Source organism: Triticum aestivum, chromosome 2B, assembly GCF_018294505.1.
Source record: "Triticum aestivum cultivar Chinese Spring chromosome 2B, IWGSC CS RefSeq v2.1, whole genome shotgun sequence".
Taxonomy (NCBI): domain Eukaryota; kingdom Viridiplantae; phylum Streptophyta; class Magnoliopsida; order Poales; family Poaceae; genus Triticum; species Triticum aestivum.
The window spans coordinates 498,456,080-498,472,109 of record NC_057798.1 but is presented as its reverse complement, the minus strand read 5'-3'; the positions used below and the strand labels follow the sequence as shown (position 1 = coordinate 498,472,109).

Below are 16,030 nucleotides of genomic sequence, written 5' to 3'. Positions count from 1 at the left end.
CCGAGTCTGATCGGGTCTTCCTGGGAGAAGGTATATCCTTCGTTGATCACGAGAGCTTATCATGGGCTAAGTTGGGACACCCCTGCGGGGTATTATCTTTCGAAAGCCGTGCCCGCAGTTATGGGCAGATGGGAATTTGTTAATGTTTGGTTGTAGATAACTTGACACCAGATACGAATTAAAAACGCATCAACCGTGTGTGTAGCCGTGATGGTCTCTTCTCGGCGGAGTCCGGGAAGTGAACACGGTTTTGGGTTATGTTTGACGTAAGTAGGAGTTCAGGATCACTTCTTGATCATTGCTATCTTCACGACCGTTCCGCTTGGTCTCTTCTCGCTCTTATTTGCGTATGTTAGCCACCATATATGCTTAGTCGCTGCTGCAACCTCACCACTTTACCCCTTCCTTTCCCTTTAAGCTTTGCTAGTCTTGATACCCATGGTAATGGGATTGCTGAGTCCTCGTGGCTCATAGATTACTACAACAACAGTTGCAGGTACAGGTTGTACGATGATCATGACGCGAGAGCGATGTTTGCTTGTTTTTGAAGTTCTTCTTCTGCTTCTTCTTCGATCAGGGGATAGGTTCAAGGTCGGCAGCCTGGGCTAGCAGGGTGGATGTCGTTTGAGCTTCTGTTTGTGGTTCATCCGTAGTCGGATATTGTTCTCATGTATGATATATTGTTTTATTCTTGTGTCATTCGATGTATTGGATGTATCCCCATCTATTATGTAATGTTGATGTAATGATATCCACCTTGCAAAAGCGTTTCAATATGCGGTTCTATCATTGGTGGGACCTTCGAGTCTCTTTAGGATAGTATCGCATATTGGGCATGACACGACCGTAGCAGCCAATGGTCGGCACACGACTGGGCGATGCCCTCCGGTGTGCAGCCCCATCACGGCCATCGGCCGGCTCCAACTGACAAAACGCGAGTCTCGGCGGCACGTCCTCAATACGCGACCATCGGCGATGCTTGGCGAAAGGGCTCCGTCCAGCGCGACGACCCTACCTCTCACTCACGCTTGACCGCGGCATCCTCGCGCCAGCCACAACGCGGCACCCTCCCCGGTGGGGAACAAATCCTCTAACATAGAGAAGGAATGTCATGCTGCTATAGTGCTAGCCTAATTCAAAATGAAGAAGGAAAGTTGGGACCGTTAGTAGTTAGTTAGCATGTTATTTACTATTGGTATTTACCGTAAATATAGATAATTAAAATTAGTTTTATTTCACCATCATTTTATTTGCATGTAGTTACTATAAATGTAACAAAATATCATTAATCTTTAAATTAATTCAAGTAATTTTAGCCTTAGTCATATGGATTGAAAGAAGAGAAGTTAGGGTACTGTAGCTTCTCTAACTTTACTTCTCAATGTTAAAGGATCCCGTTCCTCCTCTGTGGTGGCGGAAATAGCCATCGGCCAGCACAGGATACCCAACGAATCAGTTTGATTCTTATCCACGTACATGAAGTTTGATTCATCCACGTACAGGAAGGAAAGCGATGAGGAACCTTATCCTTTCGCTATTTTTGCAGTTTAGTGCTCTAACTTTATTATATCACAGACAAGCCCTTACATATCCCATTTGAGCCCTCAGGCTTAGAATACTTTGTGGATTAATCATTATACTATCCGATAATAAAATTACAGAAATATGTTGGCTACACTTTGAAGCCCTTAGGTCTTCATGTATTGCATAAATATGTTTTTTTACATCTATATGTATAACCTTAGTAATGCAAAAGAATGTTTTTCTTACACTCCAGACCATATTCCTTCAGAATCTTCAAGACATCATGTCTTTATCGCACACATTCCCTATGACATGCAGTTTTGGGACAACAACTTTAATTTTGCAATAGAAAGTATATTTCTTGCAAATGTTGACATACATTCAAACAAGAATGATAGTGTGTCATACTTAATATGACTAACCAAAATTTGATTTGTGAATCACAAGGTATTGCTGGCATCTACTGCACCATTTGCAGATTATCCACCAATACTGCGAGGTCTACATCTTGTAATTTTCACAAGATGACTACCTTCAAAGTGCTCTTCCAAATATTAATATTATAGTAAACACAAGGTAATAGAAACCATGAGCATCTACTCACAAAAGTCAAATTATGCATCCTATTACTGCGAGATCTACACCGCATTCGGTGATTATCTTCAAAGTATTATCTATATAATTTGTGGTATACACATAAGACCCTGATAGCATCAGCTACATTTACAAAACTTGCTCCTCAGGAGCATTTGTTGTTGTTCACTAAAATGATTTACTCTCATTGTAAATATTATTTATGGGCAATCACTATATAACGAAATGGTATTCTTGCGCTAATTCAAGCCTCACTAGGCTTGAATATGTCATAGTAAATTACGTAAATATTTGCATACCCAGTGATTACCTTCTATTACATTGGTAAAAAAACATGGAAGTGGAGCCTATGTCACTATTTCTGGTTATAGTATCGTCAGTTGATCAAGGTGGATACCATAATTTATAGCAACGATTGAGTGTATCAACACTTTTGCAATGTCCACATCACATTGTGGTTATACTTTCATAGTGACTAAGCAATGTTAAACGTCTATGTTTTTGGTGGCAACTCTAAAGTTGCAACACTCATATGCATTTTATGTGTCACCAACTTCACTTAGTTCTCCAACTAAGCATACAATGGATGAATATCTATTTACCCTATTTTTCTCCTAAGAGAAACATGCTGCAGTGAGCACATCGCGAATGGTCACCCATTCGTTTTTCAAGACCTCAAGTCTATTGCAGCTCACGAATTTATCACTTAATCAACTTCAAGTTGAGATCTCGTGATCAAATATTTTCCTATATACAAAGCCAGTTGAAAATCCCTTAATGCACTTTACATCCTCTTAACATGGTACTACCATTTTCATGATCAAAAAACATGGAATTTCTTAAAATCATCAGATTCACCCAATGGGTGCTATACCATAATTTAAAATTCTTGCTAGTACCGAGAATGATATGCAAGTTAGTGGTCACAAAATAGGACCATGAGGAACTCAAAGTACAATGGAGTCTAATTAATAGACAACGAAAGACAAAATTATCTCTTAATAGGAATCAATTGTTTTTCAAATGATCAAAAGATAACTCTCAAGTTTGTCAAATGTGTGGTTATATAAATATTGTACCTATGACTACCAAACCCTCAAACATATGGTCGAACCACACCACAAATTTATTAAAAGGCCAATAAATTCAATGGGGTACATTTGAAAATTTGCAAAGAGGATTGTTCTCAAAATCTTTATCAGAAGGAGGACCAAAAATCTAGTGCAGAAAATGGAGGATGAACTTATTTCCACTCAATAATATCGGAGACCTCGGGTAATCTCCTAATTATCCCAACATATCATTAGCCTATACTTGTACTACTACATATAGTAAAATGTCGAAATCATATCCCTTGGATACAATATTTGATAAATTTGAATGTATGTTTCAATTCATACTCAATATTGTTGCATACACAATGATTTTCTAAGTATTAATAAATTAAATATTACGCTTAATATCCTCTAGCTATCCTGGTTTGGGGATGATTAAATAATTATTGATAATTCTGTTGGTCACAACTTAACAAGTTGCAAAATATTCGCCATATCATCAGATTATTTGTGCACCACATGTGCCATAGGGAAAATCTGTTTTAAGGAACTCTCACCTTAAAATTCTAAATGAGCCACTTATTCTTTCTTAAACACATTCAAAAGATATATGTGAAATGTCGAACCATTATCTGGGTTAATTTAGATACTTCATGGTACTCATATACACATTCATAAAATGTTTTTAAGTGTGTCTCTTATCGCACACAACCATGATCTTACCCAGTAAATTGCTTAACTTATCAAAGTAGGAGCAAGCTCTCCCGAACAAAGGATAAACTCATTCGAATGGATAATGTCGTTGAACTCATTTCACAAGAATTTTCTCATTGCATTCAGTACCCTGTGTACATACCCATAATGGTTTGACTATATTTCTTATCAAAGATAGTCAAATGAATTACATGACCACTTTTAAATTGTTGTAAATTTACCAGCCTCTTGTTGGACACATACGGCCTTACACAACGTAAGTATGATCTAAATCATACCAACTATATATGCTACAACTTTCCCCTTGTAGTTACTACGTGGAAATCAACAAAGTATTTCCTATCTGCAGTAATTCGGTTACATACCGATATCACCACTCCAGCGTACATCAATGGGCACTCACAGAAAATTAGGGATCTATGTGAGGAATAATAGTTTATCCGTCAATTAAAATTATTCATAGCCCGTATGCTGATTGCATCAGCAATAAGGATATTTTCTGGCATTATGGGGAGATAAGTACCACAAAGAATGCCGAGAAATAAATTATAAATGTTATTAACATTCAATCCTTATATCCACGTACTCAAAGAATCTGAACTAGAAGTTTAGAGAATCATATATTTACAACACATTGCAAATCTGCCACATACATTTACTGATAACAAGGTGTTACTAAATTCTATATTCTTGCAGTAAAGTGTCAGAAAGAGTGGTGGTACCGATAAACCACTCTTCTTCCCAAATGAGAGCAAGAGGGGGAGAAAAACTGACAATACGAGATATAACTTCTCATATGCTTCCGCAGAAACAGAGGAAATCAAATCCTCAGCCAGTAAATGTAATTCAACATCAAGTTGAAAGACACCTCACTAGATGCTCATAATCCAAAGCCCGGCATAAATGTGCACAAATGTTTTGGTGCCGGGACATCAAAGCACCTTGACTCCATTTGTTGTAGGAAATCACAAGGAGTAAAAAAGGAATAAATATTTTATCCACAAACTTCGATGGTTCCATCAGAATCATATAAACTAAAGACTACATTTGTCGACATATATTTCTTCTCAAATTGCTAAAACCTTTTGGGCCCAAAACCAAAATCCATGGTAGATTCCCTCTTGCACTCATATTAGTTCACATAAAAGGAAGCAGGTAACGAAGAATAGCACTCGCTCAACAAATGAGTGGTATTTACTGCAGTAATATCTACTCCTCATAAGTATCTTACGTATGGAATACTAAAAACTTCTCATTCATAGAAAAAGTCATTGAGGTGGTGAGAAAGCGAGGCTTGTAGCAAAGGGTTCACGTAGAGACCCGACATTGATTATGATGTAACGTACCCTCCTAGTATAAGTGGAATTATGTTTCGATACTAAATATCATTGGCAATAAAAAAATATTATCCATGCAGTTGGTGGATGAAGTGGCTACATACTCACATGAGTCACTTATTTCAGAAATATCTATTGAAGTCCCTGAATGGCTTATATTTCCAAATCCAAAAGCAAATCGCAACAAGTTTTGTGTAAAACTTCATAAGTCACTCTATGACTTGAAATAGCCGAAAATCATATAGTACTATCGACTAAATGAGTTCCTTCTTCAAAAGGATTACTCGAATAATGATGATTGTTTATGTGTTTTAATAAAGAAATCATAAATTTGATTTCCTTACATCACCTCAATGTATATTGATGATTTCATCATCAATGTCTCTAAAGGACCTAAAAATGCATAAAATAATCTCAAGACGGAAAATTTGGATTCAACCAAATTTAGCTTAAGCTTACAATTTGAGCATTCTCTCAAGAATACATACCAGTCTACATATATATCCAATAAATATACGAGAAGTTCAGTGTGGATATATGATACTAATAAAAGACATGTAATATGGTCATCCTACCCCTGATAGGGTACAAATCCATTCATACCTAGCGGTGATAATGAAGTGATATTATGACTTGAAGTTCTATATCTCACTAATGTCAAAGCACTCATATAATTGCAAGTTACGTCAGGCCTGACACTATATTTTCTATATTTGTTCAGAGTGCAACCCCAACAAAAGGTATATGACCGGTATAAGAAATATTATCTTACATCTCAAGCTCACAATAAATATTGAAAATTCCATTAGGAAAATCAAAATATGATATGATGTAATTACATTGGCTCCTTATTTGATCCCAATAATGCCATATCAATGATTGAATTCACTGTAATAGTCTTCTCATGAAAGTCATATAAATAGACTTTAATGACTATTTTCACTTATAATTCTCACATAATTGCTTTTTCTAAAGGCATTGCAAAATATGCATGGCTTAGTAGAATGATTAATCACACTCAAAATCATGTGGTTGAGATTCATCAGAATCACATAACTTGATTTATCAAGATGCTTCCACTTGTGTTACTCAATACCTACAGGTTATATGAAGAGCAATATCATAAAGTACATTGCATCAAAAAATTACTTATCCACGCGAATTATAGAAAAGTGAGGCAATAATTTGCAAATCAAAATACTGTGAAAATCCTACAGATTATTCATAGTGTCATGATCATGTCAATACAATTGTTATGACACATCCTCCAGATTTGCAAAGTTCAGCGGAGTAATCTTCCAAACTATAACCTGTTAACAATCATCAAATTGCATAAATTGTACACTTTTTCCCTTCATGAGTTTTTCCCTAGTGGTTTCTCATAAAATGTTTTTAATGATACGATATGAACACAAGTGCTTGTATATGTCATATCATTTTCTCCTTATATTTTCCCACTAGGTTTTAAAGGAGTTTTTAATGGCATATCAGATCGCAGTCTTTTTCCTTATGAGTTTTCTCTCAAAGTTTCTCATAATGGTTAATGAGGCGAGGCAATATCTTCTCAAAGATCATATGTCATGCTTTCTACTTTCCCTGTCGAGGTTTTTAAAGAAAGTACTAAAGACATATTAATTGTTCTCTAAACCCACCAATGAATTTTCTCCTTCTCCAAAGGTTTTTCTCATATGAGTTATCAAGATACAATAATCATTATATGTTGCATAAGTTTCTCCTTGCTATTTTTCCACTGGGTTTAAAGGGGTTTTAGCAACATATCTGCACTATTCTCCTTATATTTTTTCCACGGGGTTTTTGGAGGAGACATTCAAGATTATTCGAAGAATTTATCAAGATGATGGATATACTCAAGAAGAGGCGTTGTACAAGGGGGAGTGTTAAGAATAGAATAGTTGCTTATTAATTAAGCTAATTAGGATTAAGTTAATTGTTAGATAGGTTGCTTGGTTCCCAATCAACCATGTACTTCCTTTGCCTCTTAAGGCAACTATGTAATTCTTTGGCTCTCAAGTAACTATGTGTCTACTTGACCGCCAAGCATCATGTGTACTTTTGCCTGGGTATAAATACCCCAATTCTATCATCAATAAAGATTGACGGATCATCTTTCATTCAACTCTCTCGTTCTTTACTTTCTGCTTCAAACAAACTCATCACGGTTGGGAGGCTAGCATTAGAGCATCTCCAGCCGCGCCCCCAGAACGGCCTCCCTAGGCGATTTTTTGTGCCGGCGCCGAAAAAATGGACTAGGAGCCCCCTTTTCGCCGGCTTGGGCCGAAATCAGCGCTGGCGGACACAGGCCGAACCCGGCGCGCCGGGGGCGCCGGGGCGAGTGGTTTTGGCACGAAACAGCCACGGGCCCGCCGAGTCAGTGAGATGGGCGATTCGTCGTCCTCATCTCCTCGGTTCCCGCGGGAATCAATGCCAAGGCTGCCGCGCTGCCGCCGCCGGTCAGCCTTGCCATTGATTCCTCATCACGGGCGGCGCGTCACGGGGCGACGCGGCGACGCCTCCCTCGCCTCTGGCCACACCCGCCCTAGCCGCGGAGCTCTTCCTCTCCCGTGCGCCGCCGCCGAGCCCTCCCTCTCCCTCCCTCTCCCTCACTCCGACACCCGATGGTCGCACGTTTCCCTGGCGACGCGGCGGCGGCCAACGGCTTCGACCGCCGCTCGCTCCACGAACAGGAGTCGTGGCTCTTGTTCGAGGCCAACATCCGGCGCAGCCGGAAATGCGTGCCGGGCCGACGGGGTGGAGGCCCAGCAACGGGGGAGTGCCCGTTCCCCCGTTGCCCGCTGCCGAGGCGTGCCCCCCTACTTCGCCGCCGAGGTCGACCTCGTGCGCGCCTCCCTCACCGATGAGCAGCGCGCCCTCCCCCAGTACGCCGCCGATAACCACGCGGCGTGGGCGGCGTACTTCGAGCGCCGTCAGGAGCAGAGGCTGGCGTCCACCAATGGGGCGCCGGTGGTCGACGACGTGAAGAACAACGAGGGCCGCCGCATGTGGTGGGGCGCCCCTGGCCGCACGCTCGAGGGCGTGCTGGCGTACCTTGAGGGCGACAACGAACCGCCGCTGGCATGCCCTCCGTCGGCCACCCCGGCCCACCATCGACACGCCGGTAATGGATGCCTAGGAGGTTCGGTTCCTCCTCGTCTTCCTCCTCGCACTCCTCCTCATGCTCTTCTTCCCACTCCTCCGGCTCTCCGGCGTTGCTCAACGTCAAGGCCGAGCCCGCGGCGGAGACGCCGCTCGGTCGGCGCACTCGTAGCGCCGGCATCGTCATTAACGAGGGTGGCCGGCGCGCCTCCTCGTCGGCTCCACCGCGCTTCGTCAAGCCAAAGACGGAGCCGAGGCTCGCGGCCGTGAAAACCGAGCTGGGGCTCCCCGCCGTGAAGACGGGGCACGGCGACGTGGAGCTCGACGACGAGGCGGCCCTGAAATGGGCGCGCAAGGACTACCTGAAGATGGAGATGGAGCGCCAGTGCGCCGCCCTGCAGCGCTTCGAGCAGCGCCGTCGGGGCCGCGACGAAGGAGGCGTCGTCATCCTCGACGACAACGACGACGACGACGCACCGCCGTCGCCATCAGTCCGCCATGGCGACGCCGGGCAGGGGTCCAGCAGGGACGACCGCGTCAAATAGGAGAAGGCCGACGACGACGGAGGCGAGGATGGCGGCGACGACGGCGACTACTCCGCGTTCAGCGATTTCTTTTTTTAGATAAATTTGCTATGTAAGGCGCGAACATGTCTAATATATGCCAAAGTTTGCCGAATTTTAGCCGTGTTTTAACCGAACTTCACAGAATGTTTTTTTTTAAATTAGACATGTCTGGGGCGGTCCTGGGGCCGGCGACTGGGCACCAACTCGCCCCCAGGCCGTTTGTTCGCGCCGGCTCGCCCCGAGGCGGCGATTTTACACGCTCCTGGGACGCCAACGGCTGGAGATGCTCTTAGAGATGTCCTAATCATGAATCGTGCCGTGGGATTTTGATTGCAAGTTGCAACTTTTCGAGATAGTACTTCCGATACAATGACTAAACTAACCAACCCACCCTCGCTAGAAAGGCGTAAATCCCCTGACCCGATTCATCCTTCGCCATCCGGTCGGACCCGACAAGCGCACGCGGGGACAGGTGTCGCCCGCACGGAGGATCGCAACCCTTCCCTTCCGCATCCAACGGCCACTGCTCCACCACGAGCCGCATCACCAACCGCGGACAGGCGAGCACGAGGCCACATGCCCCACTTGCCCGGTTCCGGCGACACCCCACGGAGCGCAAGCCGGCGTCGCCTCCCAATGGCTGCCCCCCATCGGCAGTGGCGGAGGTACACCTGTCGGGGTGCGCGAAGCAGCGCCCCTTGAAAATGGCGCCGGGGCGACGTGGCCGGGCGAGGCACCGCTCGTCGGCCGCATATTTTACTTGCCCAAAAAGGCCAAAACCCCCACTTGCTCGCCCCTCCGGCCGAACCCGCCTCCACCTTCCGCCCTACAAGAGCGCCACCGCCCCGTCGCTTGCTTCCCGCATCAATCGATCCGACCAAAATCCAGCTCAAATCCCTCGCCTCGCGTCGCCTCGCCGTGCCCCGGCTGGTGCCCGCTGGCCTGCCTCGTTCCTCTCGGTCTCGGATTGGAGAGATCGATTTCCATGGCCCTGCCTTGTACAGTAGCCAGCTGCCGCTTGCTGTTGCATCTGCGCAGCTGGTGCATGATCCCCCCTCCCAAATCGTAGTCGCCGCCGGCTCACGACCTGCCCACCATTGCTCAACCACCGCTCCCATCCCATCCGGTTGCGAGCTTTGGCCTTGATTTTGGTGTCTACCCCGTCTAGGGTTTCAAGCTCAAGCTCAGGGTCGGCGTTTCAGGTGAAAAATCTATTACCATCTCCCAGTTACTCTGCGTGATTTTGTTTCCCTCCTAGGTAATCGAGTGTAGCTGCTGAGTTAATTGTATGCATGTGCAGCTCTGTGTAGTTTTTGTTATCTCCCGTGTTAAAACTTCGATTAGCTAACCTCTTAGCATAAAATTACGAGCTCCTTGCTTGATCCAGACGCAGGTGCAGGCTGCGCTTGATATTTTTTTATTTGATTTTGGGTACTGAAAATGATACTAGAAGTAGAACTGGCGTTGCTGAGTTTTTGCATTGCGATGCGAGGATTTGCTGTTTTGAATCAATCTTAGGAGATTTATTTTAGTTGTCGCGCTTGATGTTGAAATTTGTGCCATAATGTTGGAGATGCAGTTCGAGTTCTGCATTGTTGTTGGTGGGTGTCACAGTTTTCCTTGATTCTAGAGATGCCGTGCTTTTAGTCATGTGGTATCCTGTATGTTATCATGTTGTGAGCGCTGAGAGCCATAGATGTAGTATCAGAAACTTAAGCTGTGTTGTAGTTTGTTATTTCATGATTATGAATTTTGTGAACAATAACCGTGGACATCTCAAGTATAATGACCAGAAATGGAGGAGGATGAGAGTTCCTGCCAAATCTGTGTTATGGTATATTTTTGTTTTGCAAAGTGGATTATAATTTGCACATCATTTGTTCCTAGTTGTGATGGTTCCACAAGCTTTGGGTTGTAATACCCTATTTGTATTTGGTTTGCATGCTCTTCATGCATACTTCATGTATAAGTATGCCACGGGTTATGCTCCTATATGCCACTAAAATTCAGTGTACCCTTCTCGGCCGTGAATGTACAATTCAATGAAGAGCAACTGCAGAAATATCGTAATTGTATTTCTTTGGACGGCTTACTCAGTTTCAACTAGGTTTTTGAACGTCTTCGGTGCTTTTGTAGCAACTATGCGTTTATGCAGTTGTTATGACCGGCATATTAGGGGCTTAGCCCAGTGGGTTGTGGCCCAAGTTATCTTATTGTTATTAGGGGCTTAGCCCAATTATCTTATCGTATTAGGATCGTTTGCTTAGGAGTCAAGTAAACCTCTCTATATAAGGAGAGGAGATGTATCAATCTAATCAAGCAAGAAGCAATCATTATTTGCTCGGCTTCCCTTAGGGAGCCGGGAGACCTAACCCTAGCCGCCTCTTGCGCCGCCACCGCCTCTCCCTCTCGCGCACGACGGCGCCTTGCCGCCGGCGACCGCGAGCTTCGCCACGTCCAGCCCCCTCCTTCCCCTACAACCTACGCCCTAGACCCGGTAGGGTCCTAGCTCCTACCAATTTGGTATCAGGTAGCTTGGGTCCGATCATGTCTGCTCCACCACCCACCCTGCCGCTGCCCACCTCGCCGCTGCCCACCACCGTCGCCCTCTCCGCAGCGCCCCTCTCCACCGCACCACTAGCGCTTTCCACCGCGCCGATCGACTCCACCGCGGGGGCCTCCACCGGCCAGTCGCCGCCCCTCCCCGTGCCGCAGGCCGCCGTCTACTCCCCGACGGAGATCACCGGCATCCTTAATGACCTCGTCATCGCTGTCCAGGGCATCCACCTCTACCTCGCTGGGCCTTACGGGCAGCCGCCGCCCCTGCCGTCGGCCGCCGTGACCGGTCCGGCCGCGCTGCCTTGGTACGCGGCCCCCACCGCGCCGATCGGGCCTCTACACCACCACTGGCCCGGTCAGCCGTCGCCCGCCGTCGCCCCCCACTGGCCATAGTGGCCGGCCCGGCGATCGCCGCGCCCCCGACGCCTCCCGGGTCCGGGCAGCCGCAGCTCCAGCTGCCAGGCCCATCGACGGCCGCTGCCGTGCCTCCCTGGCCACAGTGGCCGGCCCCGACCCTCGCTGCACCGACCACACCACCCGGGTCCGTGCCGCCGCAGCTGCCGGCCCCGCCACTGCCCAGCACGGGGCCCGGGTCACCCACGCAGACAGGCGTCCCGATCCAGCACCTGCGCTTCCCACCGTCGCCGTCCCCCATACCGGCCTGGCTGACCGGATCATCGCCGCCACCTGTCTACGTGCCGGCGGGAGAGCCGCCAGTGCCTACTCTTCAGTTCGGCGACCCCTCCGGCTCGGCGGGGCACTTCTCGGGCCGCGGTCATGCTGACCGGGCGCCCCACTCCTCGCTGCTTCGCACATCCGAGCCAGTCGGCCACGGCGTTCCGACTCAGACACCGCCGCGGTTTGCCAAACTGGACTTCGCTACCTATGATGGCACAGAGGCCCCCTCAACTGGCTCAACCAGTGCGAGCGGTTCTTTCGCGGGCAACGCACCCTCGCCTTGGAGCGTACCTGGCTCGCCTCCTACCACCTCCGCGGCGCGGTACAGACCTGGTACTACGGGGCTGATTGGTTTGAGCCCCAACTTGCCTTACCAAAATTTTGGCATGACCAAAGCAAGGGCATCACCAAAATTTTGGCAAGTTGTTTGTGTTTGGATTCTGACCATCATATCCTCCAAAATTTTGGCAAGTGAGACCGTTTCTTTGTTTGGTTTGCGACCAACTGGCATGACGATTATGCTAGTCCAAAAATATTTAACTGCATCTATTACAAAATTGAGAAGAAATACATTTCAATACTTAGATGTGTTTTTTCTGTAGAAAACTTATATTTAATCAATGTTAACAGAAGTCACCAAAAGAATGACACTGCATGCTGCATGCACTTCGTTTTGCTACTGTTTGGATGCTGAAGAATTGCTGCATGCGGTTGCTAATCACGCACAGGTCCGCATATCTTTGAATTAAGAAGCGCCGCTGGTTGGTTACAGCAAAAAAAAGGCTTATCCTAACTGCATGCATGCGGCAGGGCCCACCATAACAACCAGGGTCACAGCGCCAAAATATTGGCGCAGCTTTCTCGCGCCCTCGTGATGCCCACGCGTTGGCGAGAATTACATGGAGAGGCGCTGGGCAAGTCGGGCGAGCCAATTTTTTGGTGCAGATCCAAACAGCTACCAAATTGCATGGGCTAGCCAATTTTTTGGCAGGGTCAGCTTTGGTAGCAATCCAAACAGGCCCTACGCCCTCGAGCAGGACGAGGGCAACATGCCCCCTTGGGAGCGCTTCTGCAAGCTCTGCCTCCTTCGTTTTGGGCCGCCGATCCGCGGGAGCCGCCTGGCAAAGCTAGGCCGCCTTCCCTTCACCTCCACGGTTCAGGACTTCGCCGACCGTTTTCAGGCCCTGGCATGCCACGCGTCGGGCCGACCTCTTCGTCAGTGGACTTCCGGATCACATCCACGTGCACGTGGAGCTTCGGGGACCCTAGGATCTCCTGACGGCCATGTACTATGCCCGCGCGTTCGAGCGCCGCGAGGTGGCCATCCAGCAGGCATCATCGTCCCGGGCCGCTGGGCCGCTACCCTGGCCGGAGGTTCCCGCGCAGGGTCGGCCTGCTCAGGCTTCCGCGGCACCCCTCGCTGCGACCGCGGCACGCCCGTTCCGCCGGCTCACCTCGGCCGAGCTACTCGAGCGTCGCCGCCAAGGGTTGTGCTTCAACTGCGACGAGCCCTACATGCCCGGCCACGTCTGCCTGCGACTCTTCTACCTGGAGGCTGCAGACTACATTCCGGAGGACGCCGTCGCCGCCGACCTGGCCGCCCCAACTGTCGCGAAGGTGTTTGACGTTGGTTGATCACCTCGAGGAGTTCAGCAAGCGCTTCCCCACCTTACAGCTCGAGGACGAGCTGTTTGTGCAGGCGGGGAGAAGTGTTATGACCGGAAATTAGGGGGCTTAGCCTAGTGGGTTGTGGCCCAAGTTATCTTATTGTTATTAGGGGCTTAGCCCAATTATCTTATCGTATTAGGATCATTTGCTTAGGAGTCAAGTAAACCTCTCTATATAAGGAGAGGAGATGTATCAATCTAATCAAGCAAGAAGCAATCATTATTTGCTCGGCTTCCCTTAGGGAGCCGGGAGACCTAACCCTAGCCGCCTCTTGCGCCGCCGCCGCCTCTCCCTCTCGCGCACGACGGCGCCTTGCCGCCGGCGACCGCGAGCTTTGCCACGTCCAGCCCCCTCCTTCCCCTACAACCTACGCCCTAGACCCGGTAGGGTCCTAGCTCCTACCAATTTGGTATCAGGTAGCTTGGGTCCGATCATGTCTGCTCCACCACCCACCCTGCCGCTGCCCACCGCGCCGCTGTCCACCACCGTCGCCCTCTCCGCAGCGCCCCTCTCCACCGCGCCACTAGCGCTTTCCACCGCGCCGATCGACTCCACCGCGGGGGCCTCCACCGGCCAGTCGCCGCCCCTCCCCGTGCCGCAGGCCGCCGTCTACTCCCCGACGGAGATCACCGGCATCCTTAATGACCTCGTCATCGCCGTCCAGGGCATCCACCTCTACCTCGCTGGGCCTTACGGGCAGCCGCCGCCCCTGCCGTCGGCCGCCGTGACCGGTCCGGCCGCGCTGCCTTGGTACGCGGCCCCCACCGCGCCGATCGGGCCTCTACACCACCACTGGCCCGGTCAGCCGTCGCCCCCCACTGGCCATAGTGGCCGGCCCGGCGATCGCCACGCCCCCGACGCCTCCAGGGTCCGGGCAGCCGCAGCTCCAGCTGCCAGGCCCATCGACGGCCGCTGCCGTGCCTCCCTGGCCACAGTGGCCGGCCCCGACCCTCGCTGCACCGACCACACCACCCGGGTCCGTGCCGCCGCAGCTGTCGGCCCCGCCACTGCCCAGCACGGGGCCCGGGTCACCCACGCAGACAGGCGTCCCGATCCAGCACGTGCGCTTCCCACCGTCGCCGTCCCCCATACCGGCCTGGCTGACCGGATCATCGCCGCCACCCGTCTACGTGTCGGCGGGAGAATCGCCAGCGCCTACTCTTCAGTTCGGCGACCCCTCCGGCTCGGCGGGGCACTTCTCGGGCCGCGGTCATGCTGACCGGGCGCCCCACTCCTCGCTGCTTCGCACATCCGAGCCAGTTGGCCACGGCGTTCCGACTCAGACACCGCCGCGGTTTGCCAAACTGGACTTCGCTACCTATGATGGCACAGAGGACCCCCTCAACTGGCTCAACCAGTGCGAGCGGTTCTTTCGCGGGCAACGCACCCTCGCCTTGGAGCGTACCTGGCTCGCCTCCTACCACCTCCGCGGCGCGGTACAGACCTGGTACTACGCCCTCGAGCAGGACGAGGGCAACATGCCCCCTTGGGAGCGCTTCTGCAAGCTCTGCCTCCTTCGTTTTGGGCCGCCGATCCGCGGGAGCCGCCTGGCAAAGCTAGGCCGCCTTCCCTTCACCTCCACGGTTCAGGACTTCGCCGACCGTTTCCAGGCCCTGGCATGCCACGCGTCGGGCCGACCTCTTCGTCAGTGGACTTCCGGATCACATCCACGTGGACGTGGAGCTTCGGGGACCCCAGGATCTCCTGACGGCCATGTACTATGCTCGCGCGTTCGAGCGCCGCGAGGTGGCCATCCAGCAGGCATCATCGTCCCTGGCCGCTGGGTCGCTACCCTGGCCGGAGGTTCCCGCGCAGGGTCGGCCTGCTCAGGCTTCCGCGGCACCCCTCGCTGCGACCGCGGCACGCCCGTTTCGCCGGCTCACCTCGGCCGAGCTACTCGAGCGTCGCCGCCAAGGGTTGTGCTTCAACTGCGACGAGCCCTACATGCCCGGCCACGTCTGCCTGCGACTCTTCTACCTGGAGGCTGCAGACTACATTCCGGAGGACGCCGTCGCCGCCGACCTGGCCGCCCCAGCTGTCGCGAAGGTGTTTGACGCTGGTTGATCACCTCGAGGAGTTCAGCAAGCGCTTCCCCACCTTACAGCTCGAGGACGAGCTGTTTGTGCAGGCGGGGAGAAGTGTTATGACCGGAAATTAGGGGGCTTAGCCCAGTGGGTTGTGGACCAAGTTATCTTATTGTTATTAGGGGCTTAGCCCAATT

General features: G+C 49.8%; 1 pseudogene; it reads left to right on the top strand.

The window, feature by feature from the left end:
- The first annotated feature begins 9,480 nt into the window (after nucleotides 1–9,480).
- LOC123045675 (uncharacterized) lies at nucleotides 9,481–10,918 on the top strand (annotated as a pseudogene).
- The last annotated feature ends 5,112 nt before the right edge of the window (nucleotides 10,919–16,030 follow it).